General features: G+C 42.8%; 1 long non-coding RNA gene across 9 annotated transcripts in view; it reads left to right on the forward strand.

Annotated features, from left to right (window-relative positions):
• Nucleotides 1-25318, forward strand: part of LOC110474494 (uncharacterized) — a 34108-nt gene extending 8790 nt beyond the window's left edge. The window contains exons 2-4 of one of the 9 annotated variants that reach the window (XR_014958002.1): nt 490-8258; nt 13532-13611; nt 15510-25317. This is a non-coding gene — a long non-coding RNA (uncharacterized LOC110474494). Of the gene's footprint in view, nt 1-489 lie in introns of all 9 variants that reach the window. The other 8 variants (XR_013340736.2, XR_014958000.1, XR_014957996.1 and 5 more) reach the window with 8 other exon arrangements.
• The last annotated feature ends 909 nt before the right edge of the window (nt 25319-26227 follow it).

A 26227-nucleotide genomic window follows, 5' to 3' on the forward strand; every position in this document is an offset into this window, starting at 1 on the left:
GCACAGACCAATGATGGCTTCTGCTTTGGCAGCGGGGCAGAAAGACAGAGACTTTCTACAATCTTGGAATCATCAATACCTCAGATTCCGACAGTAGTGCTGCATTTGAGGGGGATGCGACCCTGTGAAAATTGATGCTGTTGGTTTTACACAGCTTTGCTCCAAAGTTATCAAAGCCCAGGATGGACACGTTGGGAACGCCGGGAATTCCGGCACTCGCGGGCCTCGTGTGCTCTGCAGGTGGATTGGTATGTGGAGAGGTCACACCTAACCAACTTCTCAGGCCTCTGGTGTGAAAGATAAAGCCATCTGGTCACCATTTGACAGCTGAAATTGTAATTACACCATTTGGCTTAGGAATTGCTGGCAGCCACCGTTTGAAGCTGTCCCAGATAGGGATCGAGCCATTCCACGGGAGCCGGCTCGCTGGAATTCATCTCTCCTCATCTCCTTGGCCCGCTTTTCACCTTCCCGAATTTATCTCCGCAGATCCCTCGTCCCGATTGTGAACTTGGCAGCGACTGCTCGGCGTGAATAACCCCAGTGGCCACTAACCAGGAACACCTGCTGGCCCCGTTACCCGGAACGGGAGGAGAAGATGGGCATCTCCAGCGGAATTCCACCGCGGAATATGGAAGTGTTTAAAGGAAGACCTTCCCCGCTCGGGGTAGCAGAGATCTGAACCTTTAAATTGCAGCCATCCCCGGCCTGACGATAAGTAAATAAACAATTCACAGCTGCGAGGGCTAAACACAGAACACATCTATCTCTCGCCCCTGCCTGATTGCTGAACAAGTAATTAAGTTCGAAATGTGAGCCCCCAAAGTCACCGGGAGACGATAAAGGTCTCGAGTTGTAAATTAAGTGAACTCCTCGATTTTAACCCTTCTGGAGCCCTTGGGTGGCACTGGGTGCCTCAGCGTGACTCCAGTGCAATTTGCATGCAATTATTCCTGACATTTGCCCCTGGGAATATGGAGCTGTTATTTTAACAAATTAAAAAAACAAGGGAGGGAGTTGCTTTGTCTCTTGTCCCCGAGTAGTGCAGGGCAGTCCCAGTCCCGATGCTGGTCCATCACATTCCCGCTGTCCCTGTCGCTCCCGGCCATAGCAGAGGTGTCACAAACCCAAAATACATTAAAGCCTCAGCTCAGGCTCTGAGATAAAGGGGGCTGCTGGCTGGGATGGGCAGATATCCATCAGTGCCTCCAGATTGTATTCATTCGGGATTCACCTTGAGAATCAGGGTGTAAGGAATGACCCTAAATTGAAGTATCACCACTTGTTAAGTAATTCATTAAAAGGCTTCTGGGGTTTTGCTTTCTTTGGTTGTGGCTGGATTGTGGAATTTTTTTTTCCTTTTTATTTTTTTTTTGTGAATGAAAACTTTACTTTGCATGGTGTTTGATAATTTATTTTAAGAACTCAGCTCCTGCAATTTTATGACTATGATCAATGCATTTTCAGATGCATAAATAATTATTTTAGCACACAATGAAAACTTTGTCAATGTCCAACAAGTGTCCGGGTTTCAACCCAAAGGACTGCAAACTACAAGACAAAAATAATTCAAAGTCGACTTTTTAAAATAAATAACTCTTAAACAATCCAATATTTTTTGAGTGCTTTATACCAACTTGGCAACTTCTAGGGTACATTTAATTTAGTGGAGTTTTTCTCCATAGATGATTCACAGGCTTAGATGACCTGTTTGATGCTGGAGCTGGATTTGATTTGAATCCTGGACTGTGAAGCCATGGAGGGATGGATCTGTGGATCTAGATCACACTCAGATCACTCTATAGTTAATTTTTATGTGGACCAAATTAATTTTTGGGCTCTCTGATGAAGGGAGAAAAGCAGGGAGTGATTCACAGCAGGACCTCAGCCTCCTTCTCACTGAAGCATGAGGTTTGTTTGGGATTGGCCTCGTTATTACAAATTTCTTCAGATTTAACTCTCAGACTTGCAATTTTCTCCTGTTCTGAAGGAGCTGCTTATATTTTACAGCTTTTCTTGAAGCCATGGCAGGAACTGTGCTCGAAATGGTGCCGTGGGAGTGGGTATCCCAGGTCAGGAGACCAGACATCAAATCCCTGGTGCACCTTGGCAGCTGGGAACGCTCCACAAAGCAGGACTGCTCCAGCAAACCCTGCCAAAGCAGCTGCTGGGAGCACACCACCAAAGGTACAAATGGTAGGTGGGATCAGAGGAGAACCAGCCAGGGATCTCCTCCTTTACCAGAAAATCCTTGTCTTTCCCCAGTCCCAGAGAATCCATAAAAACCACTCAACTTCACACAGCTGCTTTGCTCAGAGCTGAGGCCACGCAGAACACGGCTCATCCATTTTAGATCCTACTTCCAGTGGAAGCTGGGCAGGGAGACAGCAAACCTTCAAACCCCATGCTGTGAAGGAGCAAGAACACTCCTAAAATGTCCCTTCTAAAAGGGAGCCTCCCTTTTGGGCTTCAAATGCTATCTTTGTTACCACCCTTGCTAACCTCGCTAGCAAAGAGCTGAATGTTATTAGAAAACAGCTGAGCATGGGTGGGAAGACAAGAAAACAAAAGGAAATGGAAGTCCTGGAAATTGATTTTCCATTTGAATCTGTTATTTTTTTCTTCTAATTTTTAATAAGACATTTTATGAAGATTATTGCACTGCTATCTATTTTCTTTTAGGGTGTGTTATCTTTTGTGACTTAGTTTAGACTAAAAAAACCTTAGTTGCTAATTAAGGGTAGAAATGGAAATCCAAAGACTTGCTTCTCATCAATGCCAAGCAGTAAATCCTTTAATGCTCTGGGATTTTGCTCTAGAGCTCTAAATTTCCCATTGGTATTTAGTAATCTGCTGATTGCATTTACTTTAATTCTTTGGTCTTCGGAGTGTTCATGTTGAGGCACTCACTTACAGTAGCTCTGCGTGTTGAGGGCAATGAGTTAAAAGCTGTAGAGGTTTTTTTATTAAATTCCAGCTCTGTTTTTCCTATTGAGTTCCCAACTACTGGGTTATATCACACTAATAGGAGTTGTACTCTGGCTGGACAAATGGCAGCGTGTTGCAGTGTCCTGGGGGAGCCATGACATCATTTTTAATTTGCTTATCTGGACTCGGAAAAATAGGAGGGTGTTTGGTGAGAAAGTGAATTTATTTTTGCTCCAGCTCACCTCTTCTTGCTGTGACGTTATGGGAACCATGTCCCTGTGCAGGTTACAACCCCTGGCCACTCCCTGGAGGTCAGAGATGTCCCCATTCCACCACCTCTGAAGGAACAGAGGGATTTAATAGCCCATAAGCCCATTTTCCCATTCCCTAGGAACTGTGGAGGACAAGACCCCATTTCTTTTAATGCATCCCTCAAGGTTTGCCTGCAGGCTGAGAGAAGCCAAGGAAACCTTCCAGGCAGTTTTGTGGTTGGGTTCCACAAACAACTTGACACTGGGCTCAAGAAGAATAGGGACTGGGAAAATTCTTTGGAGCATCTTGGATACCTTTGGCTGTGTTTGGACTCCATTAGCTCAAATAGGATTTGATTTCTAATTTTTTTTCATTTCCTCTTTCCAGCTGAGACTGGAAAAGGTGTTCTAGTCCCATGGGAGCTGGAAAAATGCTTCCTAACAGAGCTCATCTAACCTATGCTGTGAGCGTCTCATGGAATTAGGACAGGAGACAGGAATTTTAGAATAGGAGAGAGCTTTTAAGTCATGTCATTCTGAGTAAATAGCTTACATACAGATGATGTTGCATAAATAGTTAATAAATCAGTAAATGCTTGTCCAATTTGACCCAAGTTTTTAAGCATTTGATGAAATAATGGTTTTGTCTTCTCCAGAGAAATAATCTTGACATAAAGCCTTTAAGAACTGTGTAGAACTCAGCCTGCTGGGAAATTTTATTTTCCCTAAGTGAAGGTCTGGCCTTTCTGTCCACTTGCTTTGCAACAAGAACCTTCAAAATGGAAGTGCAACAACTTATTTTTATCATTTCTTTACTGCACTTATTCCAGAGAATCACTTGTGAACTATAGCTTGCACTTGCAATTTCCCACTCCTAACACAAATACACATTTAATTAATCTTGCTCTTTTAAGCTTGAAGTCTCAAAATTTGGATATTTAAATTCTCTTTATCAATTTGGATAAGCTAGGTTTGAAGGAGGGAACCAAAGCTGTATTTTCTGGGTGATTTGGGAAAAGAGAATCAGTCTCAGTAGGTTTCAGTCCAACCAGTGCCATAAGCTCCTGGACACCTGGAACAGCTGACTTGGCATTCCAAGCGAGCGAGGACCAAAGGCTCCAGCTCCCTGCAGTGGGAATGACCTCACAGCACGAGGAAGACCTGATTACATCACGGAGATAACCTGTTCCCTTAAAAATAGCAAGGTCAGGGAGGCAATAAAGCTGTCAGCATGGCAATCACAGCTTGTGTTCCACCAGCTCCCCAGGCTGGGGACCAGGAGGGTGGGGACCTCACAGCGAGGACGGCCATGTTTGGGTAAACAAACCCATGGCAATACCCCAGTGCTATTGTCTGCTCAACAGCTCTATCTGTGCCAGTGATATTTCCAGGTTAGCTCCTCCTAGGCCTATAAAAATCCCATTTTATTCTTTTTGCTGTTCTTTTTTCTATTTTTTTTTCCCCGGGATGCAATGATAGATGGAGTGCCCATAAAAACCTCACGGCTCCATGTAGGACATCCCCAAGCAGCGAGCCAGATGTGGAGCAACTGGTCATGGAACAGGCTTCCACCCAGGCCAGGGCTTGGCTCGAGCCTCTTGTCCATCACTGGGATGCCTCACTCTTTGTTCACATCCAGCTGTGGGAATGTTTCACACCAGAGGCCAGGCCAAGAATGGAAAACCATCCAATCTCTCCAGCCAAGCAGCCTTGGGAGGTGCTTGTGGTGCAGGTGGCAGCACAGCCCAATATTTTCATTGTGCTGGGCTGACTGGTTTTCAGCAAAGGAAGATGTTGTGGAGGGTTCACATCCTGTTGGTGCCTCAGATACGTTTCAGCTATTGCTGTTTTCCTTTGGATAACGTGTCTCTTGGCTCAGCCTCCAGCTTAGCTGGCCTTGGACAATGGGTCAGAGTGATGCAACTGATTTGGGGGCGACTTTTGGACACAAGTGTCAAACTGTGCCATTTTGATAAAGATTGAACATGTGCAAGGCAGTGTCTAGGGATAAAACATTTCTTATTATATCCAAAACGAAGCATAAACTTGTGCCACTGATAATATATAGCAAGGCTTTGTCTGTTAAACACCGATTCTCCAGCAAGTTTTGGTGAAATTTTTGATTTTTAAGATATTTTTCAACTTAAAGCCATGTCAAGGGTTGAGGTCAGAGGTGAGAAAGACCAAACGAGGCATTGGCCTCATGTGAGTGAAATGTGGTTGCAGTCAGGGCAGCTGCCACTGCCTTGCAGAGCTTTTCCCTTCCTTTGGTGGTGGCTCAGAGCTGCACTCAGAACAGCTCCAGGCACTTATAACCTGCAATTCTCGACAATTGGATCCACCTTCTCCCATCCTGGCCAAGAAATCCACTTGGAAATTAAGATTTAAACCAAACTTCCATTGCTGTTGAAAAGGGTTAGAGATGGGATGAGATTATGAGCAGATGCGATAAAATTGGGGTTGACCAGAAAATTTAGCTGCAACTCAGAGAAAACTTTAGGAGTTTTTTTAAGTATATTTGCTACTTTGCATAATATTTTGTTGTATTTTCACACTTACTGATTTTGATGGGACCCCAAAACCAGAAGTATTTTGAGATGGGGCTGCTTCCATGGGCTATTTTTGTTCTGTACTGGAGGGGAGAAAACCTGTTCTTGTAGGATTTTCATCCCAGAGAGAAATAAGAAAAAAATATTTTGTGAGTATTTGTCTAAATTGAATAATTAACCTAAAGCTTGCCTATCACCAAGTCCTAATTATCTGTTGATGTTAATTCCATTGATTGTCCATAGGTGAGTCAGAGTCCTAAGGCAATGAAGGAATTTAATTGGAATGAGTTTTCAGGTTTTGGGTCTATTTACAGACTGTGGTATGTCCATTTGATCAAGTGCCAGAATGTGAAACTGAAACACCAGTGTTTTCTTCTTGCTATAATTGGAATCTTTTAAGACAAGATTCCAACATTTGGAGGTGTTCACTGCAAGGTTTCAGTTCTTTCCCATCAAGATTTCAATGCTAATACATAAAATATTAAACTCAACATTGGCCGCCTTCCTCTTCCACTGAACTCAACGGGGATTTAATTCTTTGATTTCAATCAGGACAATGTTTAGCACTTTTGGCTGCCCAAAAAACACCGTGGTCCAACCACCTGCTCTGGATCTGCAGGCTGAGCTCCACAGGTGTTACCAACCCTTCCCAAGCCATCACTTGCACGAAAACAGGAATTTCTCTCTGGGTTGAACAAATTATGGTGACCTGAATCACGACTGATACTTGGGGCTTCTTGGGAGCAGCCCTGCCAGGGAGGAAGCTGAAGGCTGTTAATTTTTCGGGATGATAACAAAATCTTTTAATGAAAGGGAGGGGTTTGGCCTCCAAGGGCTTTGCCTCAGGGAGAGGGTGTGAAGGGGAGCAGCCCCGGAGCCCCGGGTTTGCCATGCTGGCTGGGAGGCCGTGAGAAGAATGATGTTTGTACCCCTGCCAAGCCCTTCCCTGCTGCTCTTGGAGAAACCAAGCTGCAAAAAGCTCTTTCCTGCAGAGTGTCGCAAGGACTGTCTTGAATTTGGCCTCAGGAAATGGTTCAATTCTTTTATTTATTGGGTTTTTTTAAATCTAGCTTGCTCCACGTTATTAAAAAATAAAGATATGATTTCTATGGATCTGTCGCATGGGGCAGGATATCTACATCACCTACAGGGATGGTGATGGGGTGGCGATTTCTCTGTGCTGGAGCAACCAGTCCTCCTTGGTTTAAATCCCTTCCTTCATCCAGTGCAACAATAATATTTTTTGGACAAGGGATTTTGGAAAAGTTGAAATGTTTGCTTTACAAAACAGACGTAAAATTTCTCCTTCAAGGTGCTAAATATGTGCTGAGCTGGTCCAAAACACGACTGCATCTGGCTGTGTCTCGTGTCTGCCACTAAAAAAATGTCCTAAATTCCAGACAACCTCTGGGGCTTTGAAATAAAACTCATTAATCCTGCATTTGAATTTAATATTTGAAATTTTATCCTAATCTTTTTTTTTTTTCTTCCACATGAATTAACTTTAGAATACTTGGAAAGGAGCACAAGGGTGGGTTTTTTTCTTTTTTTTTCTTTTCTTTTTTTTTTTTTTTTTGAGGGAGAGAGAGAGAGGGAGAACATTCTTAACAAAGGGTATAAAATTAAACTAAATTTGACCTCTGCCTTTAGCAGATTTTCCACCTGGTCTGTGCAGGAAATCAACTTCTATATAGCAGCTCTTTCATAAGGAATAACATACATGAGTCTGTAAGTGACAGTTTTTCTTGGGTGGACAACAATGTTAGTTACTTTTTATGATTAATTGATAAATGTTTTGATATGGTGCCTGGGCTCGGAGTCAAAAATCACTCCAGTTAGATGATCCAACACTTGGTAAGCTGGGCCAATTACAGCTCAGGCACAGTGAAAACAATTCTAAAATATTTGAGCCTAAAAATGTGCATAGTTGTTAAGGAATCTTACATGTGGGTGTATGGTGGTATCCTGAATTACAGCGACTTGGTGGGCCAATTTCTTCAGGAATGCAGGGAAGCGCAGGGATTCGAGACTCTTGCATCTATATTTCAAAAGACTTGGGAAAACAGAAGAACCACATGGGCTCTTGTGGCTGGGCACGTGCTGAGGAAAACCAGAGCATGGGCCAAAATGTACTTTTAGTCCCTTGGGTTGCACAAATCCCTTTGCTTTTTTGGGAAGGTTTTAGGTTTCCAGTCTCCTTCCCTTGACTCTTAACCTCCTCTGAGCTTGCTCTTGTCTTTTTTTAGGCTCCAGAACTTTCTACACCAGGCTTCCAACTTTCATCCTCAGATCTGCACCCTGATGGATTTTTAAATGGTCCACGAGGAGCAGGATTTCACATCTGTGATCAGGTTGCCCCTACCAGCAGGGTGGGCTGGACTCGGAGGTTTTAGGTAGACCCCAGCACCAAAAAAACTACATCAGACACAGCTCTTGGAGGGCCTCCAAAAGAATAAACTCATTTGCAATTAGAGTTTATTTTCTCAGATTTTTGAGAGAAAGAAAAAACACTGTATTTTTCATTCTATAGGTAAGTGAATACAGTAGGGTTTTTTTTTTCAGTAGGATTTTGGGGTCATCAACTCAAAGACCATTTGGAAAACTCCCTGTTGCAGATTGCTGATGGCTTTGTGTGTGACAGAGCTGTTCCCAACCAAGTCAGTGGAAACAGAATACCTGTTTTCTTTTCTGGTTCCCCTATCCTTCAGTTCCTAAAATGTTACATGGAAATTTTGAGGGATGCATGTCTGGAATTCAGTGCCACCAGAGATCTGGAAACTGAGGGGCAAATCCTGAGCTTCAGAAATCTCAGGGGTTTTTGATTGTTCAGCATTTTCCATGTAAAGATCTAATTCTAGCCCCAAGCATCTCATTGTCTTCAATGGATTTTTATTCCAAGGCCAAGCTTCACTTGTTCTACTGGGTTCTACTGGGGGCTGTTTGACATCACTAAGGCCATTAGCTTCTGAAAGGCTTGAAGATATTTGAATAGAATTAGATTTAGAAATTAATTGACCTTTTCAGAGCCCTTGACTCTTGATACATTGTGAAGGAAGTGAGGAGAGCTGAGGAATATCTTTTCAAATGGAAGAGCATCTTTCCTATCCTTGTTTTCCAGTAAAGATCCAGTCTGCTCTGTGGTTAAAAATAAAATTTCCCAAGAAACTGTCTCATTTCAAGTATGATTTGAATGGCATGACACCCCTTCTCAACCCTCCCTCCATCCCTGACACCCTGTTTTGATCCTGGCTGCTGGATCTAAACACACTCCTGCTTTCACTTTATTTAACCCTGGTGGATTTCATCACTGCTGATCCAAAAGGAAAATTTCTACCAGCACACTGTAAGCTTTACTGCTCGTGACTTCTTAATCATGCAGATTTTATTTCATGTTAAGCTAGCAACTGAACTCTTCTAATAAACAGAGTAAAATCTAATTAGGCTACTGGAGGGGAATAGAAGAATTTATACTCCTCCAGACACACAGACATTGGGAATTCTTCCTCAAACACACAGCCAGGCTTCCTGGCAGCCGTCTCCCTCAAAGAGTGGCTAATGATCCTACTAATTTGCACTTAGCTGATACTGCGAGGAGCTCCTCGCAGATGGAAAATATACTTCTTCCACGAGATCATACAGGGCAGCACGGCCTCGTGGACTGTGCACAGAGAAAAAGAAACCCCAGCTCCAAATCCCACGGCTCCCACTCCTCGCTGTGTGGTCTCTCTCTCTCTCTCAGTTTCTCCATGCACAATCTCGCTGTTCATTCATGGGCTCGTGGTGATTACTCACTCCTCTGCTTGTGTTCCCAAAGCAGAAGATACAATTAAAGCACTGAGATGCCGTGGTTAGAGACTCCATGCCACCTCCAGAGCATCTGTGGAGAAGATTGACAGCACAGATGAATTTGGCTGATTTTTAGTCTTCACTGGGTTCATAATTATTTCAAGTATTGCCAGGGAGAGGGAGATCAGAAACCAACCCCCACGGAAGGGGACACATCTCACCACAAGAGGCCACACATCCAGGCTACACCCAACCCCTCAGGGCCATCTCCATGCACACAATCATCCCTGCACACCCATGGTCACCCCAAAGGGGTGATGCTCCCCAGAGAAGTGGTGGAGTCACCGTCCCTGGATGCATCCAAAGAACATGACACTTTGGGATATGGTGAAGTGGGAATGGTGGTCAAAGGTCAAAGGTTGGGCTGGATGGTTTGGGAGGTCTTTTCCAACCTTGATTAGCCTGTGGTTCTATGATACCACCTCACGTTTTTACGCCTTACAGCAAAAGGAGCTCAAAAAGGCAGTGGGGTCAAGCTTGGCCTCTCTGCTGGTTTGGGCTGGGGTTGATGAATCGTGCAACGGGCAGGGAGTTCTCCAGCACATTTCCTCACTGTTCCCTGCCAAGGACATCCCAGATGTCCCACAGCAGTCCCAGATGACATTGGGAACCATGGGATATATGTCCAGAATTGACTGGGAAAGTGTGAACACCATGGAAGCAACAAGTAAACCCAAGGCATGCAACCCTCCCCAGGAATTGGTGCTCAAGGCTCTTCCCCAAGCCTCTTTTTTTTCCCAACAGCCTTTTTTTGTGGATGGAGAGCTGTCATGTCCTTTTCCAAGACTGTTTAGCCCTTCCATTTTCTTGTCAGAATTGTTCCTATAAGACCATCAGTCATTACTTTGGTTTGAATGAAGGGCAGGGTGAGAATATAGGAGAAAATGTTAATATAAAACCAGAATAAAAAGGGAGTTGTTCATAAGCAAAGAGAATAATAAAATTATAGGATCATAGAATGTTTAGAGTTGGAAGGGACTTTAAAGCTCATCTTGTTCCAACCCCCTGCCGTGGGCAGGGACAATTTTCACTACCCCAGGTTGCTCCAAGCCCCTTCCAACCTGGCCTTGGACACTTCCAGGGCTGGGGCAGGCACAGCTTCTTTGGATAATAAAGCAGGACATGACCCTGGTAATCTCAGGAGACAACTTTCCCCTGATGACATTAGGGCAGAGTGCCAACAGCTCTGGCCCCTGGAGATGTAAATGCTCCAGGAAGGATTCAGGTCCTGCTGGGCACAGGTTTGTTCAGGGAAGGGTGTAGCCCCAGGAGTGGGAGGAGAAGACCTTCCTCCTCATGTTTCAGATTTTTAAAAGTCAAAACACAAAAAGTTCCAGAGAAAACCAACCCTGCAGCGGGCTGAAGCTGATGTATCTTTTTCTAGCACATGGATCTTTTGTGAAATGAAATCCCTGGCCTGAAACCTGGAGGCATGGCTTACTTTTACTTTATTCAGGCAAACCTCCAGCTGATGGGAGAGAGCACTGGGTCATGTTAGGATTTGGCCCACAAGGGCAGAGCAGAGCCAAGCTCCCAATGTCACATAAACATTTTAACTGAGATTTGTGCAGGATCCCAGGGATGGAACAGGGCTGTGATCTGGTGTTCTGTCGGGCATGCAAGGAGTTTAAACTCGTCCTGCCTAGAGCATGAAGAGAGCAGGATCCAACCAGCTGTATCATCTCTTCCTCTTCCCAGAGATGTCTGGAATATCATCTGTTTTGTGTGATGGGTAGAAACGAGCTAAAAACTGCTTAACCTGTTCTGTGTGGGTGAAAAAAAAATCAGAAATCAACCCCTGGGTTGTTCATGCTGAAGTGGGAAGTGTGTTCTCGCTGCTGCTGAGGTATGAAGAGGGCATATTGTTCATTTAAACCACACTCTATAGGTTTTGCAGCAGTAAAGTATTTTTGAAAGTTTACAGCTGTAGGAGAAATTCCCTGGAGCTTATCCGTCAGTTTTCTGCCAATCAGAGAGCTGAAGGCACTCCGGTTTGGGCTCCAAAAGTGACATTTTAGTGTTACATGTCTGAAATGTGGAGCAGTTTTGAGAGAGCATCCTGACAGGTTTGGAACTCTGAAGAAAAGATTTTCTGGTGCCAAGCTACACAGTCTGGGAAACGCTGCACGCCACGCTCGCTCCTGTGCCTCTGCCAGAACCCAAAATATAGATTCAAAAGAGAACAAGAAGTATGGCTCAGGACTCTGCTTTGTGGATGCATTTCAAGCAGGAGCTCTCTCTGATATTTAATGTATGAACTGCTGTCTTAGCCATAAGAATTCCATATAAGAGGAGGTCCATGTTCAAGCAGATCACGTAGCAACGCCGTGGAGAAAGGGAGAGACTCTGCAGGAAAGAAAATGTCCCAGGCTGACCAAAAAAACATCTCCAGCGTGGAGAAAATGGTGAAACTTGGGCCAATCCACTGCAAGCCCATTAATTTATACATTTGAAAGTTGTTTCAGAGTGGTTTCTGAAAGGGAAAACACGGGCATCTGAGAAGGTGTGGATGCTAACGCATTGATGTGGGAGCCGTCCTTCAGGGAGCAAGAGTGCCAGGCCAGGCCTGTCTCCACAAAATGGTCACAAAGAGGAGCTTGAAAGACCTTTAGAATTATTGCTTCAAAATCAACCCCAAAGAATGGTTATGAGATGGAAAAAGAAATACATTTGGTTTCTCAGTATTATTTTATTTAAGTAGAGCAGAGAACAGCTGGGAGAAGAACAGGCCACATTTTTGTTCTTAATGAATGGTTCTAAAATGTTCTTTAATGGGATGATAAGAACAGAGAGTCTTTTAATTAAGGCCTGGGATGAATCAATTTGCAATAACTTATTAGAGCTGGTCAAGGAAGGAGCTGCACTGCAATAGGCAGGTTTATCCACAGGAATATCCCTGGAATGTGATTGCTTCAACCCCAGTCAGGGTTGGAAACAGCTCCTTGAAGGGGAACAGCTCAGATGTGGTTCTCATATCTCTCCTGAAGAGCCCTGCCAGGACACCAGGGGAGAGGATCTCTGAGCTCAGCCCCTTCTGATGTCCTTGAATGTGGGAAGCTCAATATTTTCAAACACTCTGTCACAGATTCGATGACTTTGGCCCAGCAGCTTCTGTTTATTGTTAATGAAAGTCAATAGAAGTGTGGAAAAGTACAAAATGTCAGCCGATGACCTTGTGAAATCCATGGCAGGAGGGAGCAAAGAAAGAAAACCACCCTTTGGTACAGGCTTTGTCCCTCCTGCCGTATTGGGATCCAGAAGTAAAAGGATTTTTTTCTCAGGGCTGGGGTTTAGTAAGTCAGGAATTTTGTCCCTCCTTGTTTTCCTTGCAGTTAGTTAAATCCTTAGGCTCCTGTTAACACTGAACTCCAAGTTGATTTTTGTGTTAAAATGCTGAAACCTAATTTTCGTTTAACAATTTTCTCTCGGAGGCCAACATCAAATTAGTGTGTTTTCCACTGGCAGCCCCTGGTAATTTGGTAGGCAGGAGGCTCACACATACTTAAGTGATTCAATACATTTTGTTATACTCTGTACAAGAAACCCAGTCAGAAAAGGCTGATTTATGATATTCCTCAGGTTTCCTGTTACTTTAAACCTCCAGCATCCTATGGCCAAGCCCTTCACAGGCAGCCAGCACATCTGGCCCAGAGTGCTCCTGTCACCTATGGCCAAAATGCCATATTTATAATCAAGTCATCATAGGAAAGAAAGAATTGATTATGATGAAGAGGGGGAAAAAATGGAAATCTAAAAAAGGGAATTTATCAGTGGACATTTGTATGTTCTGGTGGGTTTTTTCCAAACATCCATCCCAGACAAAGAGGAGCCCACAGCTCAGTGAGCAGGAATATTAGATGTGTGCAATCACCTCTTTTAGCCTAATTAGAAATTACTGAATGCTTTGATTTTCCCATTTCACCCATTTTAATGCAATTTCATTTTCCATTTATACAGACAACCCACCCCTGGCTGAAGCCAGAGCTCCACAGTCCATGTGAAATCCCACCTGCAATTCTGCAACTGCCTGTGAAGAAGTGAGTCTGCTCCTCACAAAATGCATTTTAGCTGCCCTCCTTAGGGATTTCAGGCTTATGCAGTCCCTGTGTCTGCGTTGTATCTGTGTATCCATCTGTCAAACGGGATCAATGAGCCAAACTCTCCCTAAATATTAACTTCCTACACGTTTCATAAACTAGTCAGAGGCAGAAATTTGGCTTAATGTCCTCCATAAAGGGAAAGCTGGATTGCCTGTCGGTGCTGTAAAAATCATACACAAATCCACAGGGCATCAAATGAGGCTCACAGCACAAATCCTTAATTTTTCTCATAAAACCATGGGTTTCAAATGTGCTGTATAATAAAGGGAGTGAAACACCTGCAATGCTCAGGCTGTTCCAGGCTGTGAGGTCAGGCAGTGGTTTGGGGTTACAGGTCATATAAACTGGCATGAGCAGGGGTTTGTGTGCACCCCAAAAGGGCACAGGCAAAGCTGTATTTTCTTCTTTGGAAGATTAATTTTTAATAAGAGAGTAATAAAAGAAACCTATAGATGACAACAAACAGAGGCTGAGCTGTGTCACACCCTGGAATGCTGCTACGGAAATGGGAAGAGCTGCAAAGGTTCAACATCCCTGAAAATCTGATCACTGAGTAGTTCTAGTCAGCTTCCCCTGCCAAAGGAAAATTAAATTTTCCAAATCTGTGCCAAACTCTGACGTTCATGAACAGTTCCTCAGGTAGGTTTGGATGATGTAACCGATGAACATGAATCCCTCCTCCACTTTCTAAATTACATCTGGTCGGGATGAATTTTTATGTGGACAACACAACCAAAATATGGATTGACTCTCTTTGTGCTAAACCTTATTATGCAGTTGCATAGTGCCATAGAAAATTCAGGAAAAAAAGAAATTTTGCCTCATGAGGCCCTGTACCCCTGGATTCCTGGAAGTGCCCAAGGCCAGGCTGGACAGGGCTTGGAGCACCCTGGAATAGTGGAAGGTGTCCCTGTCCATGGATGGGGTGGCACTGGTTGTGTGACCCCATAAATAGCTGGAGAAATAAATAAAAAGAAAAAGCCCCAAATTAATTGTTGCAGTCTTAGGTAGGTACCTTTTGCCCTGGAGCCTGAACACACATTTCTATCTATGAATTTCTGGGTGAGAATAAAATTAAATCCAAATGAATGATGCCATTCATCGAGGAAGGAGGCTTTGTGTTCTCTGTATGTGCCCAGCCAGGCACTCACAGATCACTGGTAAATACAGAATGAGCATTTAAATACAAATATGGAGGTTGCACACTCGAATTTAAAACTCAGATTTGTTTTTTGCTGATAGAAAGTTCACTTTTAATGGAGAAGAGATAAAATGAGAGACACATTGCCTTGAGCTCCAGAGCTAAAGGGAAAGCTGGGAGGGAAACTCAAACCTTCAGCCAGACATGGAAAACAGGAACATATCAGACTTTGGGGTCTAAAGAGACTCTTATCACCCAGGAGGGGCTGATAGAGGAGGATTAATGGTGCTCAAATACTTCCTGGCAATGACCTTCCTGCAGCATTCCTCTTCCTTCACAAGGGCTTGGTTTGCCCAACGACAACAATAAAATAATTTATTTTGTTGTGATTTTACTTCTTCCTTTTATCAAAGGATTTGAAGAAAATCAGAGCTGGTGGCAGCCCTTGGATTGTCCATAAAAACGGCACAAAAAAAGTAAAAATTCTCTGAGATTTCTGCAATAGAATCTGATTTTTATGGCATTGATTTCCTGCCATTACAGCAAAAAATCTTGCCCTTACTTTATGAACCTTATTTTATTAATTGGGCCCTTTGTGTTCATGAAATGCTTTCAGAAATAAAGACTGGACACTGATTTTAATTAGAATTTAAATTTTCTTTGTTTAGAGGATTCTCTTGCTTTACCATGACAGGTGTATGTGAAATTGTGCGCAAAATTCAGGAACATGGAAGAAATTTCATCAAATTTTGCATAAAGGTTTCTGACTGAAACCTGTGCTTCATCCACCACGTGTCATCATCAGCTTCGTCTTTAAAGAACGTTGGAGCGAGGTGGAATTGGTTTCTTCTCCCAAGCAACAAGTGAAAACAGCCTCAGGTTGTGCCAGAGGAGGTTTAGGCTGGATATTAGGGAAAATTTCTTCCCTGAAAGGTTTCTTAAGCACTGGAAAAGGCTGCCCAGAGCAGTGGTTGAGTCACCATTCCTGGAGGGGTTTATGACATGTGGATTTGTCACCTGGGGACATGGGTTGGTGCTGGGATAATGGATGGACCCAGTGATCTAAGAGGTCTTTCCCTAGCTAAATGAATCCATAATTCTAAATTCTCAATTTTCCCTGCTTTTCTGACTATACTATAGGTTTTTTTAATGGTATGATTTTATGCCTTTCATTTTTTACTTTCAATAAGCCAAATGGGAAAAAAAAAAAAAAAAAGAAAAAATGTCCTCTTTGCCTCTTTGGAAATATTTGAAATATTCTCCACTGGAAAAAGAATATCTTTTAATAGATGGATAGTCATGCAAACACACTGCTGCCTAGCACAACAAAACCAGCCTGGATCCATGGGAATGACTTCACATGGCATCGTGGGGAGGCTGCAGGAATTTTGCAAAGAATTCTTACACCAGGTTTGAGCCTCTGGGGATGAGGGTTCCAGTTTGGGCTCTGTTTGGGAAGGAAAATAATAAATCAGGGAAAATCAGTGTGGTGGTCTCATTAGCACTCGTTACAGAAATCAGCCACACGATTTGGGGCCGTTGGCAGCTTTTTGCTGGGTAAATCCAGGGCTGGAATAACAACGTTTATTGAAGGTTAGGTTTGAGGAGCATTGGAGGGGGAGAAGTTTGCACAAAGCCTGGCTGTGCCCAGGCCAGTGTTAACATTCCCTTTATTTCCATTTGCTCAGAATTCACTCAGATATTTGGATCAAAAATAATTTTAGAGTTTTTTCTTAATTAAAAAAAAATTAAAAAGAAGGAGTAAAAAAGACAGACAGGTTTTGAATTGTAAAACATGTAACAGAGCCCATTCTCAACAAGTTTTATTGCTGTTCAAGGAAATCCCTGAGGTCTATCCTTGAATTAGCTGAATTAGGAAAGATGTAAAACTAATCAGAGTGTTGCCATCCTGATACTCCTTTGTCTGAATCACAGGAGTTTTATCTTCTGGTCAAATCATTACAAATAATGTTTTCTAAAGGGCTAGTAAATCAAGCAGTTTGCATTTCTTGAAGGAATTTTTTTTTTTTTTCCCAATTAAACAACCTCAGCAAAATGCATTTATAAAAAATGCCCCGGGTTTCCTAAGGATTTTGCAGAGCAGTTTGCTGCACACCACATCTGAGCAGAGCAGGGGGGATGGATGTGTGGAGGTATCCCCCCTCTCCTTCCCAGGGGAGTCTCCAATGAGCCAAATATTCAGCTGATGTAAATCAGTGTTGTTGCAGATCCTCCTGGACATGATATCGTGCATTAAATCAACAGCCAGCCCTGCACAGCCCACCCCATCCCTGGGCCTGGAATTAAAGCCTGGCCTGCTCAGGAGTTCGTACCCAGCAGCCTCCAAGGATTAATTAGGGCTGATATTTATTTCTTTTGATAGGAAACCCAGATGTGTGCAGTTAAGCAGAGAAGCAGAGGGAGAGCCATCCTGCTTTTTCCTCCTGCAAACAGAGGAAAAGCAGCGTTGCCCACCCAAAGTTAAACAGGAGCAAAGAATTATCAGCACTGAAAAATTTGGGGTTGCATCATCTGCTAAACCACTTTACCTGGAGATTATGAGCTCATTCAGATAACCTCCACTTTCTTTTTTTTTTTTTTTTTTTTTTGTTACCAAATATTGTAAATATGTGTATGAGTGATGATTTATTTGTCTGAAAGTTGGGAAGAAAAATATGGAGGGAATACTCTTGCATTCCACAGTTGCAGAAATAAATCAGCTTGGATTTCGCACTAAGTACATATCCTTGAATAAGTTATAAGACCACCTGTCGGTTCATTAAGGAGTTTTCCTTCAAATTAATTATTGAGACTGGAAAATAAAAGTGAAAATACTTTAAATCATGAACAAGTGCAATTGAGGTTTAGAAAGATGTCACACTCAGAGCATTTTTATATTGAGTGCCATGAGCACAGCTTTGGCAACAATATTTCACTGAAAATATTCCCAGAATTGAACTGATTTCACATGAACCATGGAGCACTTTCATATCTGTGCAGAATTTCTTTGTCGGCCTTTTGTTCCAGTGGGAAAAAATTATCCAGTCCCATAGACAGCATTTTGATTTCTTCATTAAAGGAAAAAAAAAAAAATGAAGCAACAAGGAGTGTTTCCAGCCTTTAAATATAACTTAATTTTGGTGTAGTTAAGGAATTCATTCTCAGCCTGTAATTCCCCTTCTTTTCCAGTGATAAGATGGAAGCAGTAAATCTCCAAGGAGTAGGGATCACCCAAAAAATCATTGAAAAGAAACATAAAAAAATCAGAATTTTAAATATTTTCTTCCCTTATTCCATTGGAAAGAAACTCTTAACACTTTCAAAACAACAATTCAATATTTTTGGTACCAATTTCTATTTGTTCTTTTTTTTGTGTGTGTGTACCTGAGTATTGATCCCCAGTAATGAGACTCCCACTGATTTCACTGAATTTTGGATTGAATTCCTGGGCAAGATTTGAGCCAGTGATGTAATGATACAAAACTGGAGAGCCCATTCCTTTTCCCTGATGCAGCCAGCACATTATACTGGAGAAATGCAACATTTTTCCCATCTGAATAATTCCTACAGAATTTCAAGGAGCCTAATTTTTCTCTCTTTGTCACTGATTGCATCGCTCTGTTTTACAGTATCTTCAAAAATTTAGTCTGCGAGGAAAAGAATGGGTGGGACAACAGGAAATTCACTTTTTTCCTCTTTTTTTTTTCATTGTTTTGGATGTTTCTGCTATTTGTTTTTGGGGGGAGATGTTGAAATCGGGATTTTGTATCGTTTCCCAGAGCATTTCCCCACTTCTTTGCATCTCGTTGAGTTCCGGTTTTTATTTTGCCTGGGGGCATCTCCACACCTCAAAATCATCTAAAAATCCAAGGACACTCATTTTATCTCCTCCAGTTGATGCAAGACACCTCGGGATTGAGGGGAAAAGGGGGAAAAATGCAAACCCGCTGTTTTTGGAGTTGGAATTTGCTACTGGAGGTGTCCTGCTCCCCTTGCATGTTCTGGAGAACATCAGCCAGGCTGAGCTGAGCCCTGGGCTCCAGCCCCTCTCTGCTCCCCCCAGGTCTCTGCTCCGCTTAATCCTGTCAGAAAAGTCTCCAGCAAACATTTGTAATTGCAGGGAGAAAGAACACTGCTGTCTTTCTTTTTTCCCCTGACTTGACATCTATCAAATTTAGTTTAAGTGTTCCCCTGGGTCAGGCGAGTTGCTGAGCTATAAACTAAAAATAATTAAAATAAAATATTAAAAAAAAAAACCCTCAAGCCTGCTTGCCAGGAGGGTATGGTTGGGAGTTAGCAGCTCTCAGTCATTGGTTTCAGAAAGCTGGAGCAGCTGAAACAAGGCAGGTAGGCTTCGTGCAGCAAAAAACCTGAAATTTTTTGATATTTTGATGCTACAGGTTTGATCCTTGCACTTCAGGACAAAACTGGTTTCTGTAACAGGCATTCAGAATCGAATTTTTTTTTATTATTCAATACTGCAGCTAATATAAATTTTACAGCCAAAAGGAAAGGCAGAGAAAGGTGGAAGGAATAGTCCTGCTTAATATCCCAGATAATTAAAACCTCGCCCTGACAATCCCTCCAAGTCCCCTTCCCATACTATAAAAGATGACTCTGCCAATTTATTGACCCCAGCTGATGGATCAGCCATCCCCAAAATTGGAAATTCTGGTCACAATGACTTCAAGTTTTGGCTGCAACCCGCCCAGACAGACAGCATGTTCCCAGACTGGTCACATTCATAAATGTCATAAAAAACATACTTGTTCTCTGACATGCACAAAATAAAATCCTCCAACAAGACATCTCTAACCAGAAAGGCATGAAGGAAAAATCTGTGAGCACGTGACAGGGAACGAAGGCTGCTCCAAGTGGTATTTTGACATTGGTGGAAGTAAAACCGAAATAAAACTTCTCCAGGCATAACTGGAATATTGGCTTTGTTATTTTTGTTATTCTTATAGCTCTGAGAAGCCATGGTGGGGAAGAGTGAAACGAAGGAAAATTCAGTCAAAACACGGTTCAAAATTATTGTGTGAGTTGCTGCTGTGTAGGTTGAAAGAGAAAAAAATGAAGTCGAGGATCACGTTCAGGGGATCTGAGGAGAATCAATCACTGCATAATAAAGAGCAAATCTTTGCATGCCAGCAAAGAATTAACCTGGGCTGTCTAAATGAGTCCATTTGCACTTAATGATTTACCTCTCATTATGCATCTTCTGCATTTTATAAATTCTTTTTACTACTAGTGAAAAAAAAAAAAAAGCCCATGAGTTCAACTCATCTTTTTCATGTTATCACTGCGAGAGACTCCTGGAAAACTAATTTTTACTTTAAAAAAGTGGGATTATCAATACTTTTCTATTTCTTTCAAGACTTGCCGAGTTCTTGTTTCTGTGAACACTTGAATACAACAGGATTCTCTATTTGCCAAAAAAAGGAGAGGATTGCCCACACTTAACCTTCCAAAAGAGAAAATTGATCATTTCAAGCCCTAAAAAACAGGATTTTTTTTTTTTTTTCTGAAGTGTGGCACTGCAACTCGCTCTAAATCAAAACCAGACACGGCATCATTATTCTGTTCTTGTCAGAAATGCTGAATAACACCCTCCCCAGCCTTAAAGCCAGGCTGTCACCTCCAGAAGGATTGCACTCCTTGGACACAAATTCCTTCCCTGTTCCGTGGGGCCACCTCCCTCGCCGAGGGGATGCCCCGGAGTGGAGGCAGCTACACCCATGGAGGGTTTGGTCCATGGTTAGCCCAGGATTTGGGAATGAAACGCGCTCCAGAGCACAGGCTGGAGGTGGTTGGGAATTTTCCAAGGCGCTTTTTTGGCGGGGTGTCGCAGAATGGCAATTTGTTGAAACTGAAACCATTCACAAGGGAAGGTCTGTCTGAACAAAGCTCCCAGCTCAAGGGGGGAAAGCAAAAGCAGGAAAGTGAGTAAGAACACAAAAAAATAACTTTAAAAGGGAAACTGCCCCTTCCCAATAATCCTGGAGGAAAATTCAGGGGTCTGGCTGGACGTGAATCTTGCTTTTCTCACTGCAAATGGCAATTTCTGCAGGTTCTTAGAATGAAATTACAAAGTCCAAATGGAATAGAACAGCAGAAAAGACATTTGCTCAGTCTGATATCCAGAAATAAACCATTCCTGGGCTCTTTTAAAGATGATTTTTGACCCATTTCTGAAGCCACGTTTAGTTCTTTTTGCCAAGAAGTGCTAAAACATAAAATGGGACTGATTGAAAATACCTGATCCAGCCACGAGGATGTGATTAAACAACCAGTACCTGCAGAAAATCTTCTGTCAAACCCATTCTTTACTGGAAAATTGCTCCTTTTGCAAGGAGCAATTTTTCATAAAATAACTTTTTCATAAAATCACTTTTTCATAAAATCTACCTGATTTTTGGAGTTGGAAGCTGGATTCACTTTTGGGTTCACTTCTCAAAAACCCAAACATGACAAACCCAGATTATTTCATGGCTTTTAGGCACAATAAGAAAGAAGAAACAATTCTCTACCAGAACTTATAAAAGCTGCCTCAAGGATGTATTTCCTGAATGAGTTACCTTAGAATAAGGTAAAATGACTTTAAAATAGTGCTGGAGGGGGTTTTCATTGAGCAGATGCTGCTGTTTCACCTTTTTTATGGGCATAACAGAAAGTTTATGGTTCAGTCACGCCACGCTCGCTCTGAGGCCAGGAATTATGGCCTGGCTGTCCTTTGCCACTCATTTCAGTGAGATGTTTTCTGTCCTCTGGGGCTCTGCCTTCCCAGCCTGGGAGAGAAGAAAATAAAAGCAGGCTGAAGTGAACATGCACATGGTAAAATCAGATTTGATGCGAGTGCAGCTCTCATGATAATTCCAGGATAATTCCTCATTCTTGTATCAGATATGGTTTTGGTCTAGTGTAGGTGGAACTTTGGTTCTGATATAAGTCAGGCAGGGAAGGCCCAGGAGTTAAAAGGTTGGTCCTGAAAGGTGGGAGAATGAAGATCTTTGGTGGACATGCAGAAGTGGGATTGTACAGACCATGAAAGCTGCTGGACACCTAGAAAAAAAAATATAATAGCCTGACAACTGCAAATTTTGACTTGTTAACAAGCTGTAAGTAGCCACAGCCACAGGTCTGGCATGAGTTTAACCCCTGGATCAGTCAAATGGGCTTGAAGTATTTTTGATTCCATAGGGAGCACCTGATCCTTGGCGGATGCTGTCACCAAAGTGGTGTTTGAACACCTGAATGTTGTCACCCACATTGTGTCTTTCTCCCTCTTTGTGTCTCCCATCCAAAGGAAGGAAAATCAGGAATTGCTATCCATGTGCAGAAAGAGAGGCAGATTTTAGAGCATCCTCCCTGAAGAAACTCTATTTCCTTTCACCCCAATATTCCTTTTTTTCCCTTGCTCTTCCCTTACCCTTAGCCAGGAGAAGGAGAAAACAGACAGAAAGAAAAGAAAAGAGAGAAATTTGCTGCCTGGATTGGAAAAGTCATCTTTTCCCAGGAGCAGCGTAATAACATTAATGGAAGGGAGAACGGGAAAGAGGAAATGTTTCGCTAACGTGGAGAATTTCTGGCCTGGGTTCTTTCTGAGGCCTGTTTGTCAGGGGGAAAAGGAAATTGGTGGCTGGATGAAATATGAGCTGATGCAGCTGCAATGCCTTTAAATACAAGCTTTTTTAGGCACACTGGTGCTTCAGTTTGGGGATATAAGCAGATGCTGAATGCCTTTCCCTACTTCACATGGGGCCTTTGCGTGCTGTGGTTTTAAGGCCAGTGTTCAGGTGATAAAAAAAAAAAAAAAAGGAGGGGGAATGAAATGTCATTTTTGGAGAGGCAAAAAATACTTCAGGCTCTTTGGCGTAAGTCATAAAGGGCTTTTTGTGCACAGGCAGTCAGTGCAGTGTCAAGAGAAATCACTTGCACAAGGTGGAGTAACACTATCTGAAATTAAATTCTGGCCTCCATTTACAAGTAACACTTTAAGGTTAATAAAAAAAAAAAAAGAAAAAAAAGAAAAAAAAAATTTAAAAAAGTTTTTTCTTCTCAAGGAATTGAGGAGAACTACGAGACACCCCCTCCTCTTCTCCGAAAACATGCCCCTGGTGCTCTTGCCATCCATAACATGGCAGCCCCACGCACGGGGTAATTAGCAGAGCTGATTGATCAGCCAGCCCTAACGAGCACACTTTGTGCAGTGGGGTGCAGCCTGGCTGGAGGCTCAGGGCTGCTCTGCTCTGCAGGCGTTGGGATCGGGAGGGTTTGAGCTCCCGTGCTCCGGCTCTCCGGCCTCTTTGAGCCCCACTCCTATTTACTCGGAGTTTCCTCAGCATAAAGGGGCCTTCAAGTGGGCATGCAGTGAGGGAATATTTCAAGGCAAGGAGCATGCAGAGCGGGCTCTGGCTCCCCTCCTTGCACCTTCCTTGGAACAAGCCCCTCACTGTTTTCCTGCGAGGGGGAAATGCCAGATGTAGCTCCAGGCCGAGGTGGAGGAGAAAGGCTCCGGCTCTCAGCCCTCTTGGAGCTCTTTTGCAGTGCACTGCCACAGCTCCAGGACCTAAATAATTACTTAGGAGAGTTTGTTTTTTGTTTTTTTTTTTTTTTTTCCCCCTGAATTTGCTTTTTATTCCTGCTCCTGAAGGCCCCGTTTCTTACGCTTTCTCCATTCAAAGTCATCTCGAATTTGGTCGTACAAGGTGGAAGCTGTGCCAAAATGCTCTGGAGATGTCATTGAACTATAAATAGCAAATAAATGATTAAAAATAGTTTGTGCCCTTGAATGGTTGCTTTAGAATTTAAGGATATTTCCTGACTTAGGAGACCTCCTTGGCTCAGTCCTGGTGGGACATTTAATTTATTTTTAAATGCCAGTCCATGTTCCTCACTCCTAAGGAAATTCAGGCCCACTAAACACACTCCAAAATCTGGCTTTTTGTCCAAAGACAGTCCCAGAGTTTTCTGTGACAATATTTATGAACTAAGACTCTCATCCAGTCCCCCAAAGTCCCCAAAGAAAATGTCTCTTACCATTTATACCTGCTCCTTTGCCAAGCAAAGATCTTTCAGACTATAGAATTATCCCCCTAAAGATGTACTGGAAACCTGGTTTGGCCAGTTCAGTGTAGCTGAACTGATTAATGTAGGTGGTTGTCATTTTTAGAACTAATTATTTTTAACAGAAATGGTCTTCTCTAAGCCCCCAAAGCTTTCAATGCTTTCTTTCCACATTGTCATAATTTCTATTGAAGGGTTTTGCTATAACTAGCTTACCAAAAATATCCCAATATTTCATTTTAATCCAATAACCGTTACAGAACGAACATGAATCTGTTTCAAAGCATTATGAATTTGAAAGGATCTATTTTGACCTCGGAATATTGAAACTCCGAGTAATTGCAAACACAGGTTTTCAACAATCAAGTTTATTTTCTCTGCAGCAAACCCCACCCATGTGCCTGCAGGGAATAACTGCATTTGCCAAATCCAACTTTTGGTGCACAGAAGAAGTGGGGTATATAAATAGAAAGTGTAAGCTTTTGGATATACAAAGTGGGGTTGTAATTTAAGGCCTCCCAGCCAGTGGCAACAATTGTCCATGTCTTGTGCAGTGTCAATTTTCCCTCTTCTCTTTATTTGGCTCAGCAAGTCGCCTTCTGCAATCCCAGTTTGAAGTTTTGGCTTGTGCCTCCTCCATCTCCCATCTCACGTGGAAGCTGCGGGATGCTCTCCACTAATCCCATGCTGCAGGCCTGTGGTGGGATTTGAAACAAATACAAAATTAAAAAAAAATATTTAAAAAAAAAATTTAAATAAGGAAATTTTGAAAAAAAAATAAAAAAGCTTTCCTAAATGATATCCCCAATTGCACATTACTCCACTTGACAAACAAAACCCCCTTTGTGGTTGGCAGAATGCATCGTGTACGTCGTAATTTTGACAGCGAGTTCTGAGGCTGAGCTGGCTCTTGAAACAATTTCCCTGTGTACGCAGAGCTGTTCCAGCTCAGTGCGAGCATATGGCAAACACAGAAACTGCGCTGCCTGATGCCAGGGCATGACCAAAATCTGTAATAATGTTGTTTACTTTCACCAGCTCCGCGAGGAAGAATGTAGCCTCATGCACTGAAACGACCTCAGTGCAGTCACACTTTTGCTTTGTCAGTAATTTACCCCAAAACACTCATTTCCCCTTTGGAACATAAGGACTTGCAGCAGCAGGGACAAACTCTTCCACAGGGAATCTCCTGGAGAAATCCTAAGGAAAATCTCTCCTTGATGTTGGTGAGGGTAAAAGGATGCAGCCGACAAATGAAGCTTTTGGAGCACCTTTGGCTTGCTCTCGTTTTGTTGTAGTTTCTGATAAAAATCAGACTACTCTGAAGTCTTTACAGACAGAGCTTCTCCCACGAAATTGGCTCTTCAGTGCCAGGAAGGGACAAATTTCAGCATCTCAGAGCTCGTGGTCTGGAATTGGGAGGCTGAGGGGGGTTGGCCACTCCTCTGCAGGAGGCTGCAGCACCCAGTGCTCAGGAGGGTTTCCCTCCTCACTTCTGTCACTAAAGCTGCCACGGGACAGGGCAGGCTTTGAAATGCTGGGGAAATAAATAAACTCGTCCGGCCACCTTCGGAAACTCCAGCGCTGGCAGGAAAAACATCCCTCTTCCCAGCCCCAACCAGAGTGCCAACCACGAGGAGAGTCCTCGTTCCACTTGGGTTTGAAACATCAGGGAAGAAGAGGGACAGCCTGAAGGGATGGGATGTCCTAAATAAACCTCTGTTTTGCAAACAGAAGTCAAGGAATTCGAGCAAATGTTGGCAATTTATTGAGTAGCTCAGATAAATTTGCAGATAAGATTGCAGAATCTGATGCCACGAAAATTCAGGAGATTCCATGGAAATGACAATGTATAAATTCGTTTCCCAGTTGCCTAAAAAGCACCTGGACATGCATCCCAAGCATCAAAGAGTCTGTGAGGAGCTCAGCTGAGCTACGTCCCACTCCAGGCACTGAGGAACAGGACTCTGCATATGAGAGCACACTGCTTAAAATCAACATTACCTCTGCTGCAGACAGTGTTTGCACAGGGCTGAAGCAGGAGAACCCATTGGTGGAGTCATAAATATTTATTTATGAAGGGAGAGAACGTCATTAATTTACTTTTCCTCCCTTTTACAGTTCCTAATTCACGGTGTCCTCTCCCATTTCTGAGTCAGCACAGCCACCAAAGAAAAAACCTGATAAAAATTTGAGAAACCAATAAACACGGTACCCAAATAGAAACGAGATATTTTCCCAGCAGTTAAAACTCAATTACAGTCCAGTCACATGTTCACCCCACTCAATAGCTCATAAAATGGGCAATGAACTCACCAGGTGCTCAAGCACTGGATGGATGAGAGA

Source organism: Lonchura striata, chromosome 11 (genome assembly GCF_050655825.1).
Source record: "Lonchura striata isolate lonStrDom1 chromosome 11, ASM5065582v1, whole genome shotgun sequence".
Lineage (NCBI taxonomy): Eukaryota > Metazoa > Chordata > Aves > Passeriformes > Estrildidae > Lonchura > Lonchura striata.